At 33.8% G+C, this 11,619-nt stretch overlaps 1 long non-coding RNA gene across 1 annotated transcript; it reads right to left on the reverse strand.

Annotated features, from left to right (window-relative positions):
* Window positions 1–5,036: 5,036 nt before the first annotated feature.
* On the reverse strand, window positions 5,037–5,401 carry LOC149543350 (uncharacterized). Its single transcript, XR_016355230.1, has 2 exons — window positions 5,325–5,401; window positions 5,037–5,229 (listed from the first exon to the last, which is right to left on the reverse strand). It is a non-coding gene; the product is annotated as an uncharacterized LOC149543350 (long non-coding RNA).
* Between the last annotated feature and the right edge of the window lie 6,218 nt (window positions 5,402–11,619).

An 11,619-nucleotide genomic window follows, 5' to 3' on the forward strand; every position in this document is an offset into this window, starting at 1 on the left:
TGTATGAAAAGGTAATGGCCTACATTATTCAATCAATTGATTGGAATTTTTACTTTGAAGGTTCGAAGGGTGCGTTTGGATATCACTCTCTATTTAGATTCCCCAACAATTGGCCTTCATACTGAATCACTTCTGTTTTGCACCTGCATAAGAACGATGTTGACAATTAATTATATATTTTCTGAGAAAAGATCGCAAACATGTGTTTTTAAAGTACTAAAATTTTAGACTTTCAAATGAGTGAATGAATGAATTTGCGAGACTAAAGCATCTTATGGGACTCACAACTTAGCACACACTATAGAAGGGAGGAAGAGAACTTAAGCTGGGGTTGACCTTTGTAACCTCTTGATTGATGTCTCTTTGCTGGTGGATTTTAATAATCAAAAATTACAAATCACAAACTATCTAGAAATTTGGATGTCTTTCTAGATAAAATATCATGTCAACTAATATTCACATATTAAGTGGCCTCATCAACCAAATGAAAAGTAGAATCTGAAACCTCATTCAAACTACAATAGATCACTGAAACAATGTGATTGAAAAATGTCTTACAGAATCTTTGAAGAACTTACATCAATGCAATGGAGAGCTGAACCTATAGTTGCACTATTGCTTACATGGTGGTCATCATCAAACTTCTATTCATGATGGTCATCATTAGACTTCTATATCGTCAAGCCCACAAAGAGTTACAAATAGTTACATAATCGTTGATGCTTGCATTGTCATCATCATTAGAACTTTGTTATAGTCAAAATTCACAAAGGGTTAGCAAATGATGAGATTAAGTTATTTTTTAGAAAATTATAATCTTTGAAGAACTTACACCAAGACTTCTAGTAGTATTGTTTCTTACACCACCATTACCATGAGACTTTTGTTAAGTCAAGTCCATAAAGGGTTAGCAAATGTTAGATTAAGTTACTCTTAAGAAAATTAGAATATTTGAACAACTTACATGAAGACCTCTATTAACATCATGGTTGACATGGTCATCATCATTAAGCTCATGTTTTAATCAAATCCAGAAAGGATTATAAAATGGTCAGATTAAGTTATTCCTAAGAAAATTAGAATCTTTGAAGAACTTACATCAAGACAATGGAAAGCTAAACTTCCAGTAGTATTGTTTCTTATATGGTCATCGTCATGAGGTTCGTATTAAAAGTCCTCAAAGGTTAGCAGATAATCAAAAAGGAGAAAAACAAACATATTAGTTGTAACAATAGCATAACCTTTAAATCTTAGTTTCTATTTGAACAAGACATTACAGCCCTTTCAAGATTCTTAATTTTCTAATAAATAATATTAGCATAGTCCATTATCAACCCAACATATCTCTGATAAACTCATTCAAAAATGGAAATTAGCAAATGTATAGATTAAGTTATTATTAATAAAATTAGAATCTTTGAACTTACAACAAGATGATAGAGAGCTGAACTTCTAGTAGCATTTTTCTTACATGGGCATCATCATCATGCTCTTATTATAGTCAAGTCTACAAAGGGTTAGTAAATGCTCGGAATAAAATATTCCTATGAAAATTAGAATCTTCATAGAACTTAAATCAAGACAATGGAGAGCTAAACATTTACTATCATAGTTGCTTACATGGTATTCATCATCAAACTCCTATTATAGTCAAGTCGATGAAGGAATAGAAAATGGTTAGATTAAGTTATTCCTAAGAAACTAAAATGTTTGAAGAACTTACATCAAGAAAATAGAGGGTTGAACCTCTAGTGGCATTGTTGCTTACCTGGTCCTCATCATTAGAATCCTATTTAAAATCCACAAAGGTTAAAAAAGATACAAAAAAAGTTAGTCTAAATTGTAACAAAACATGTTAGTTGTAATATTAGCATAACTTATTTCAGAATTCTTTGAAAATTCTTGCTTATCTAATAAAAAATATTAACATAGTCCAATATCAATCTGACATACCGTTATAAATTTTATATGTTTCTTCTTCAGTTGATTTACTTGGCTATTAGATTGCTTCCTGATCATATGGCTAGCATGTTTTGATGCCCACACAGATTGTAAATCTCGAGCTCTACTTGTGAAATGTTCAAATCTATGTGCACACTCCCTGTTTTCTTCGACTTTCTTAAGTGTACGTTCATAATCATTGCCCTTATGCTTTCTTGAAACCCTTTCAGCTTGTGGCAATTTTAGAGAATGTTGATCATCATACGAGGAAAACATCTGATGATATAACTATCCTATCTAGCCTGCATTTCTCCCTTTCCCACCATTAGTAGCCATGACATTATTTTGAGAAGAAGCCAATACATTAGACTCATTTTTCTGCATATCAGCATCTTTATCCTCATTGGACATAGAATTGAAGATATCCCCTGAATCATCATATACATAAAATTCCATATCCTTATATACTTTTCTAATCACCATGTCCAGTCGGTTAATATACCTACAAAGAAGGGCATGGATTATATGAACATATGATAAATTTAAGTGTTTTCAGATATTAAAATATAGTAGACACAATCTATTAATAAGTTAGATAGTTACCTGGATGCAATAACTCTGTTTGCAAACTCATTTAGGTTTTCCCCACCAAATATTCCTCCTGGCAAATTAAATTGGATGTTTTCTAGAAGTTTGCAAATTTCTTTTATTAATTTATTCTTTGTTTTCTCTTCAATGCTCCCAGCAATCTCTAAGGCAAGTATTTCCATGTGAAATAATACTTGTAATTCATGTCTATTCTTAAGTGAAGAATTTCAATAATTTTTTTAATGAGCTTTCAAAGAAATGTCTATGTAAAAGTCTAAATGACAAAGACAAAAAAAAAAGGATACTCTCTAACCTTGTCCTCAGAAGTGTCAAGGTGGGTAGATAATGGAAGGGGGCAATCTTTGTACTTGACTGCCAATTCCTTAGGTTTTTTCAAAATCAGCTTCATCACTTCATGGCAAGTGGATCTCTTAGTTGAATTGCTTTCTTTTGCAATGTTTGTAGATGAGCAATGCTCAGCTTCCAGCTGGACCTCTACATGTTGGAATGATAACATCTGTCAGGCATTGCACTAGATCTCTAAAATTAACATCTTTGCTAGAAAGGCCATGCTGCATTTTTTCATCCAGTGATTCAGTGAATGCTTTTTCATTATTTTACTCAACAGTTTCTAAATCACAATCTCCAACTTCAGTAGAGGAAGAAGCATTTGAAACAGATAGTAAAATAGTGGATATAGGGCAAAATTGTTCAGAGTTTTCCAGAGGTTGTCGTGCTTTCTTGGAAACTAGATCTATAGTTGCATTATTTTTCTCCATGGGAAAGGAATTCAAAGCCTCTATTTTAGTCTCCTCGCATTATTTACTTGAATAATGTTACTAAAGTAAGTCCACATTAAGCAAGTTAAACCTAATATTAATACTAAGGTTTATAATTTATTTACCTTGTAAACTAAAAACCTTGAAGATTAATGGTATTTGTTGATCTAACAAATTCAACTATACTCATTACAGCCTTCCTCTAACTATAGCTCATGTTATTAGAAAAAACACTTTCTAGATTTTTATAAAAATCCCTCTTAATTTGTAAGATCAACCATAAAGTCTCATTCTCAATGACCGTCAGAGTAAACCCATAGTCTTAGATTGTAATAGATTTATCATGGATACAAAAATTGGGGCATAGATATAGATTAAAATAGTGAAATGAGATGTTTTAACTATAAAGATAATAGAAGAAGAAAATAAATGAAAATGTCTGACAGTAAAGATCAGTACACTATAAATGCTGTTCAATTTTGAATACAAGATGGATAAAGCTGAATATGAACAAATTGCTTTAAGCTTTGATATGCTCTCTATATTTTAGAGACAAACCCAATCAAGCATAAAATACCTTCTCAAGAGATTGGTTACTGGTAATTTCAATGCTACTTCCTACTCTTAATGCATTGTTTTCCCAACCACTATGAAAATAGAATAAAATTAACTGATGATATTAATGAGAACCTCAGCAACCTAAATTGCTTGAACATAGCGAGAAGGAAAGAAACTAAATAGATCCATCCAGACCAAGGAAACCCAATTATCTCTAGTATACGAGGGTTGGTAAGGAGTAAAATAGGAGATAAGATCCAAGGTTTTTATAAAGATATAGGTATCTATTCTAATAGTTATGTGGAAGGGATGGCTATGTGACACAGTATTAGATCTTTTTTGGAACTAACAGTTGAAAAAATCATTTTGGAAGAGGAATCCAAACTCATCATAGATATCCCTTTGAATTAAGATAATAGGTCCTAGAGAAATGGACATGGTGAAGAAAAAGAAGAAGCAAATGGATTAAGCATAGGCCAAAGGGAAAGAGAATATAGTTTTTGAAATCCACCAACAGCCAAAACAACTTGTCATCTTGTGCAGCTTTATGCCATATCCTATTAACACATGAGGTTGTTGCCAGTGTTCTTGCATCCATGTATCGGTGTAATTGGGAGCCTCCGAGATGACTTCAGGGAGATCAAAATTAAAGCATTTGATATTGGGGAAGGACCGAGAAATAATGGATCTTGCACTTTGAGTGCATTTTACATCATTTAGGGGCTTTAATAGCCTATTACATCATGTAAACACTACCATCCACCCATAACTCTTCCTAGGACACCCTAGGACTTCAAATGACCCCTTACATCATATAGACTCCCTATTTGTGCCAATTTGAGCTTCACTTACATCTTATTGAGCTTCACTTTATTTCGAGAATAGTTTAATATTCTCTACTAAATAGGGCCAACCATGTGAATGTGGAAGCTCATTTGGCTCCACCCCCTCCCCCTAACATCACTGTACATTCCCCGTTAACATCTAACATTCATTCATTCTTTTAACCATTAATAAAATGTAACATTCAATCAATATCACATGATAACATTCAATCAATATCACATGATAACATTCATTAACACATTAGATTCGTTAACATGCAACATTCATCAATATTCTGCATTAACACATAATTCATGAACATTCATTAGCATATAATTAAATTCATTGAGACATAAAATACAATCATTATCAATTAAGGTATGTAGTGACAATCATTTCTTTTTTTTCTTTCTATTTCTTTTTTCTATGTAAGCTCTAAGAGGAGCATCAGTGTCATCATCAATTCCCCCCTCATCAGTTGTTCTATTCTCTGTTCTTGATGATCTCAAATTCCTATGCTGTTGCAAAGGGGGGTCCTCTGCAATAACAAATAAAAGAGTTAAATTAAAAATAATTTATTATAATTGTTACAAGTATTTAATTATTTTAAATAACATAACTGTGTCTCTTTACCTGATCTGACCACATCATTTTGTCTGGACTCAACGTCAACACGGTCATGAACATCGACCCCTCGATCCTCTACAGCTGCTATACAAAATGTTATGTTAATCCAAACACCAATTGAAATTACATATAAAAAATTTAATAGAAAATGTATACCTCCACCACTGGGATGCACATCATGTGAACCTTTGACATCTGCAACTTGTGTAGAAGGATTGTCAGGCTACATTCCAACATCCTACGCATTGTTATCATTGATTGCTTAAAACAGATATACTTACTTTATATTGGAACTTAACATCAAATGGACTAATTGGTAAAGTATTCAATTTGAAATAAATTTCATTTAGCTTATTTACCTGTGGTTAAGATGCATCAGTATTAGAACCTTCCACACTAATTTCAGCTCGTAGTCGTTTAGCCACGGCTCTATAGCCTTGTTGGAAGCCAATTCTCTTATTGTCTTCTGTGAGGCATCTCTTGAACTCTGAGCCCTGCATTTTTGCGTGGTATGGTGAATTTTACTTGCATTGTTTCATCAACCAATGGAGGGTAGTTAAAATATCAACAGCAAATCATCTATATCCATCACAATATAATAGGACAAAAATCGAGCAGTTTTGATGGAGCAATCTACTATATAAATGTTGCGTGTTTGTATGCTTTGCTTGTACCAACATATTTTCTCCAAATTCTTAAGTTGGGTAAGAGTTAGTTCAGCTCTTTGGAAATAAAAATGGCTGCAAGTGCTGCTGCATTCCCTCATTCTTTCAATCATTGCCTTTATTCTCAACTATTGGAGGAAAATTCAGTCAAGGGTGAGATTTTAAATAATGTCATAGTAGTGAATCACAAGTTTTCTTCACTAATCTAGATTGCAGAGTCTTGACTTCAATTGTTGAATTGTTTATATTGAATATGAAAATCCACTACTGTTATTATATTCTATTGACCTATTTATAATTGATGAGCTAAATAAGGGAGTCCTAGCATTTCCCTTCACACTATATTAAAAATTTGATACAATTTTTCATTTACTAATACTTACAACTCTTGCTTGAAGTTTCGAAAAACCACCAGAGCCGAGCTTGTGTGTCTCGTGCTTTTCTAGTCTTGCCTTTGTTGCCTTTGATGTGTCAGGCAATCTATGAAAAGTTTGAAATATGTTAGATAGTGTAAATATGGAGGTTAATTAGTACATAATTAGATTCTCAACAGTATCACATACCTTGCTGTACTCTCCACTGGTGTAATATTTTTTTTCTTGTCAGCTTTATACTTTCCATCCAAAATCAGAGCCTGCCACTCAGCCTCAGGAACATAGGGTGGACGCTCGTACCAGGGGTTATCCCGTAATTTTTTTCTATACTAGTCCCTAATATACTTCAAACATAAACTAGCTTTTTCAAGGAGCTTGTTTCTCTCGAATGCACGAGGTCCAAAGAGTTGGGTCATGCTCTCTATAAGATCATCCTTCAACGGTTTGCGTTGCTGTTCCACCTTTTAAGTAAAAAAAAACATGTTAGACTCATAAATGAAGTGAAGCTACCTTTAATATAGTTCAAGAAATGGATGAAAAGGAAAACTATTATAGCAATGATATGAAATCAAAATAGTGGTTTGGGGTTTTAGTTAGGATATGATGTTCCACCAGGTACGCATTGTGGGTCCAAATATTCGTAAACACTCATCACCAAGTTTTCTCCAAAAAAGATCATTCCCTACAAAACAATCATGGGATCATTAGTCGATGAAGAGTGATAAAAAAACAAATTACTATTATATCACTATAGAATAATAATAACTTTAAAGTACTTGGAACTTTGGCTACTTTTAATGGAATGCCTTCATCGTCGCTGACGATCAATGTGACATATTTCACCGTTCCTGTACTAGGAACATAGGAACATCCAGGAAATGATGTTGCAGGTCCTATTGCAAAAAGTTTCATAAGTTTCATAAGTCTTTGTCACGATCGAAGTATAAAAGAACAAATGATAATTGATGTTATAAAGTTGTAAAAAAGAAACTGTTTGTTGCTGTCATAAGAGAGAAAAAGAGGGATTTGTGTACCAGCAGATGGTGCAACAGTCGATACATGTAAGCTATGTGTTGCTGACTCAGCAGTCGGAAAGAGATTTGTGGTTGTCCTGGATGGAGGCGACGTCATCGTAGGATTCAATTGATGTGAAGCTGAAGAATAAAATTGTTAGAGCATGCATAAATATAGAACGTGTGGACTAGCATGGACAAGATTGTTAGAGCATTAAAAAAAAGGATTGTTTGAGCATGTATTGTCAATGATTATGATCATTCCTATATATATTTAGTGGAAAATAGAAGTGGCGAATGGAACATGCGATCTACCTGAACCACCTGCAGCACCCTCATCATGGGAACGGGGCTCGAAATCAAGCAAAAAACTCTGTAAAGACAATGCATCCATATTTTAATTAATGCCATAAAAGAGCATAACATAAAAACCATTATTGAACTCTTGTTATAATTAAAAATTTCATTAATACTTACTTTTAAGGACTCAGAGGTGTGCAACAATTCAGATGCCCTATCTTTTATTTGTTGAGTCATAGGCTTTATGGTTGCCAAACATAGAATTTCTTTGCTAATTTTCTTTAAATTGATTTTAATCGAACCGATCGGGTCATCGGTCTCTACTAAATCAATATAGAAAGGGTCCTCCTTAGGGGGTGCCTGCTGAGGGACTGCAGGTTCCTTTCCCTCCCTCCGACCACTAGCCCTTTGTGACAACAATAGTATTAGTATTATCAAAATTACTCCAAAACAATAAAGAAAACAACATTAAAAAAATAACATTTTGCTTCTATCTAGTTTGCACAATTACAAATGAGTTTTACCTACTCATGTGTAGATGAGCCGGAAGCATCATCAGCATCCCCTCTGGGCGGTTGCTCCATATTGTGCCCCTGTGTCAAAGATGAAGTATAAAAATGTTAGGCAAAAATTTATTGACTAAATGGTATGTTGGAGTCATTGATTAAAAGTTGGTTTAATAGTATGTACCACCCCCATGATAGTAGCCTCGTTTGTATCTATGCGGTTCAAATTGTAATCAATAAGAAGCTCTTCCCCTGCATGTATTGATTTTATCGCATAGATGAATACATGATTTCCCTCGCGTGCCTCAAATATGCAATTGGGTTGCTTTATAGTTGACCCAGGTCATGTACTATTTATAAAACCTGCAATATTCCCTGTTGCTTTTGGCCTTCCATCAATGTATATAGCCACACTTTTACTTTGATTATTGTCTTGCTGTTGTATATAATTTTCCGAGAGGGCATACCTATGCATACTTTTTTTATATTTAACAATATGCATCCAAATTTTGTAATCGTAACATGGTCCAACATACTCCATCAATTTAGAAACTTTGTTGTAAGACACCTTTATGCCATCCATAGAAAATAGGCCCAAACCATGTAGTGATGATGGTGCTATGCGATATATCCTCTCGTTAATACAAAAATCAATGTTTATCGAAGGAAGTTCCTTGGGTACCCAATGTTTCTATAGATGTTGGTACCTCAAGGGCACCTCGATGTCACCTTCCATCTCATCATCATAAGAACATGACCCCCCTTGAGCAAGGAAAAATTTCATGCATTTATTGAATTTCCTTCTAGTCCTTTGACCTCTAGTTAATCTACCTGTTCTAGATAAACTGCATGTCTCACTTTCCTCTTCTATTCCTCTATTTCCCTCACTTGAGGAAGACACTTCTGACAAATACCTATTCGCTAGTACCTGCAAATGGGAGAGATCTTAGAAGACATCAATCCTGCTATTGATAAGTGTATTAAATAGACTGTCTATAAGAAGTATTGACTTATACTTGTTGATCCATGAGACTGTGCGGGATGCTCCTGAAAGGGGTTCAATTTCCTGCAAATGTAATTCAATTATCGTGAGCATAATCACATCATAATCATAATGACATCCATCATTAGCATCACATAAAAATTAAAAACATTAAAAGGTACACAATAAAACACTTAAATCAGGCTCAGATTATAAGCCTACTAGGGAAGTAGGCCTAGTGAAGGGCTAAAACTGGGTTTTTGTATCAGCTGATGAGTTGAGGGCTTAGTCACCTTGGGGACATTCTATTTGAAGTTGTTTGATGTGTGTGGAGGTGGAGGAAACACCTAGAATAAAGCCACTTGCATAACATTTTGAAATTCAATTAGATATTTTATATTAATTAAGATAACTGTAATTTCTTCCAAAACCCATTATAATAATTTTAAAATGGATTAGCAGTATTCTATTTGTAGTTGAAACTTGTAGCTTTTAAATTGATAATGAATAAACTATGTAACCATATATATAAGACAAATATATTTCTAGCAAGAAATGAATATTAAATAGATTAAGGATTGATGACAAACCTCTAAATTCCATCATCATCATCATCATCATCATCATCATCATCCTCGTCATCATCATCGTCATCGTCATCATCCTCCTCCTCACCATCATCATCGTCGTTGTCGTCGTCATCATCAACATCATCATCAACATCAACATCATCTTCATTATCATCATCAGTAGCAGCATCATCGTCATCATCTTCTTCATCTTCTTCATGAAAATTTGTGTCAGGAACATCATCCAATAACTGTCGATCGTGATCACTATCTACATCATCTTCTACTTCTTTGGTATCTTCTTCTTCCATCACATTATACTTTATTGGCCTTCCTCTCAGTTCATGTCTAACAAAAAATGACCAACCCAGTTTATGTGGAATCTCTAAGTAAAATACCTGCTCACATTGGCTTGGAAGAACATAAGGCTCATCCCCAACTGGCTCAAATGACCTTGTATTAACCATTGTAAATCCATTATCATGTTCAATAACAGTTCTATCAGGATCATTTGGACTAAGTCGTAGCCTGTACCATTTGACAACAAAGAGTACTAATTTGAAGGAACTAAAGTCACACTCAATTATCTCATCCAAAATGCCATAGTATCAATTTTTAGACTCTTGAGGATGTAAGTCATTTCTAGATGAAATATTAGTCACTTGAAAGATTGCAGTTATTCCTGAATCACAAGTTTTCTTCGTGTCATCCAACACTTTGACGCAAAATTTCTGACCATTACAAAACATAGCCTTGTGGTGTTTAACTTGCAATAATATGTGAAACATATCAAAATTATTGTATCATGAGTTGATAAACATACGGGTGATTAATAAATTTGTACGTACCTAGAAATCTCTTGAACCACGTGCTAAATCTATTTCCCTTTGCGTAACATTGGAATCTCCATTACGATGAGCTTCTTTAACCAATGAAGATACACCTTCCCATGTTAATGTGTGACCAGAATGTTGACAATAGATTACATAGCAAGAAAAAAAAATCACAAATATAATAAGTATATACAACAAATTGAACAGATATTACTGCTTACCTCATATATTTTCCAAGATCGTATATCACTTGTTTGATGTTATTGTTGAAGTGCTCTGGGAGAGATAGAGGAAGCACGTACTGTAGTAATTATAAACCAATCATTTCATTGTTTTCTAACATAACATAACGAACAATTCATGTAGTTTATGAATATATTGTAAATACAGAAGAACATAACTTACCTTGACGAAAGTATGCCAATCATGCATTTTGAGCCCTGGCCCAAATTCACTTTTTTTTGATATGAGATTGTTTATGTTTGCAGCAAATCCTGTGGGAAATCAAATTTTTTGTATGACTTCTTTTATGGCATCACTTTGCTTCTCCGTTAATAACCATGGAAGGGCACTTATATTAATCTGATCTCTGTTGCTATTTGAGTGAATGAAATTTTTCAATGCAATATGATTGGATTCATGTATGTCATTAAAAATTTTGACAATTTTTTCTTTGTCACGCCTTCCATCCAATATTTTCCACAATGTCTCTGTTATATTCTTTCCAATATGCATAATATCAAACAAATGCACAATTTTTAAGTGCTCATAGTAGGGCAACCTACTAAATTGTCTGGGATAGCTTTTTAGTCCCTTTGGAAGGTTGTCAGTATTGCCTTGATGACCTTCACGATCATCAATTACACAATTAGTCAACAAAAATCACAATAGAAATATATAAATTACAAACATAAACATTAGGTGGAACGGGATTACCTCGACGATTAATTCTATTATATTCCAACTTCCATAGGCGAGGTGTCATTCTTCGTGGCTTTGATGTAGTCTCTTCTTTCCCATTGAAAAGATGTTTTTCCATACTTCGATACTTATGATTCC

The sequence above is a fragment of the Cupressus sempervirens genome, chromosome 8 (assembly GCF_028749045.1).
Source record: "Cupressus sempervirens isolate cs-2001-9-10 chromosome 8, ASM2874904v1, whole genome shotgun sequence".
In the NCBI taxonomy this organism is placed as follows: domain Eukaryota; kingdom Viridiplantae; phylum Streptophyta; class Pinopsida; order Cupressales; family Cupressaceae; genus Cupressus; species Cupressus sempervirens.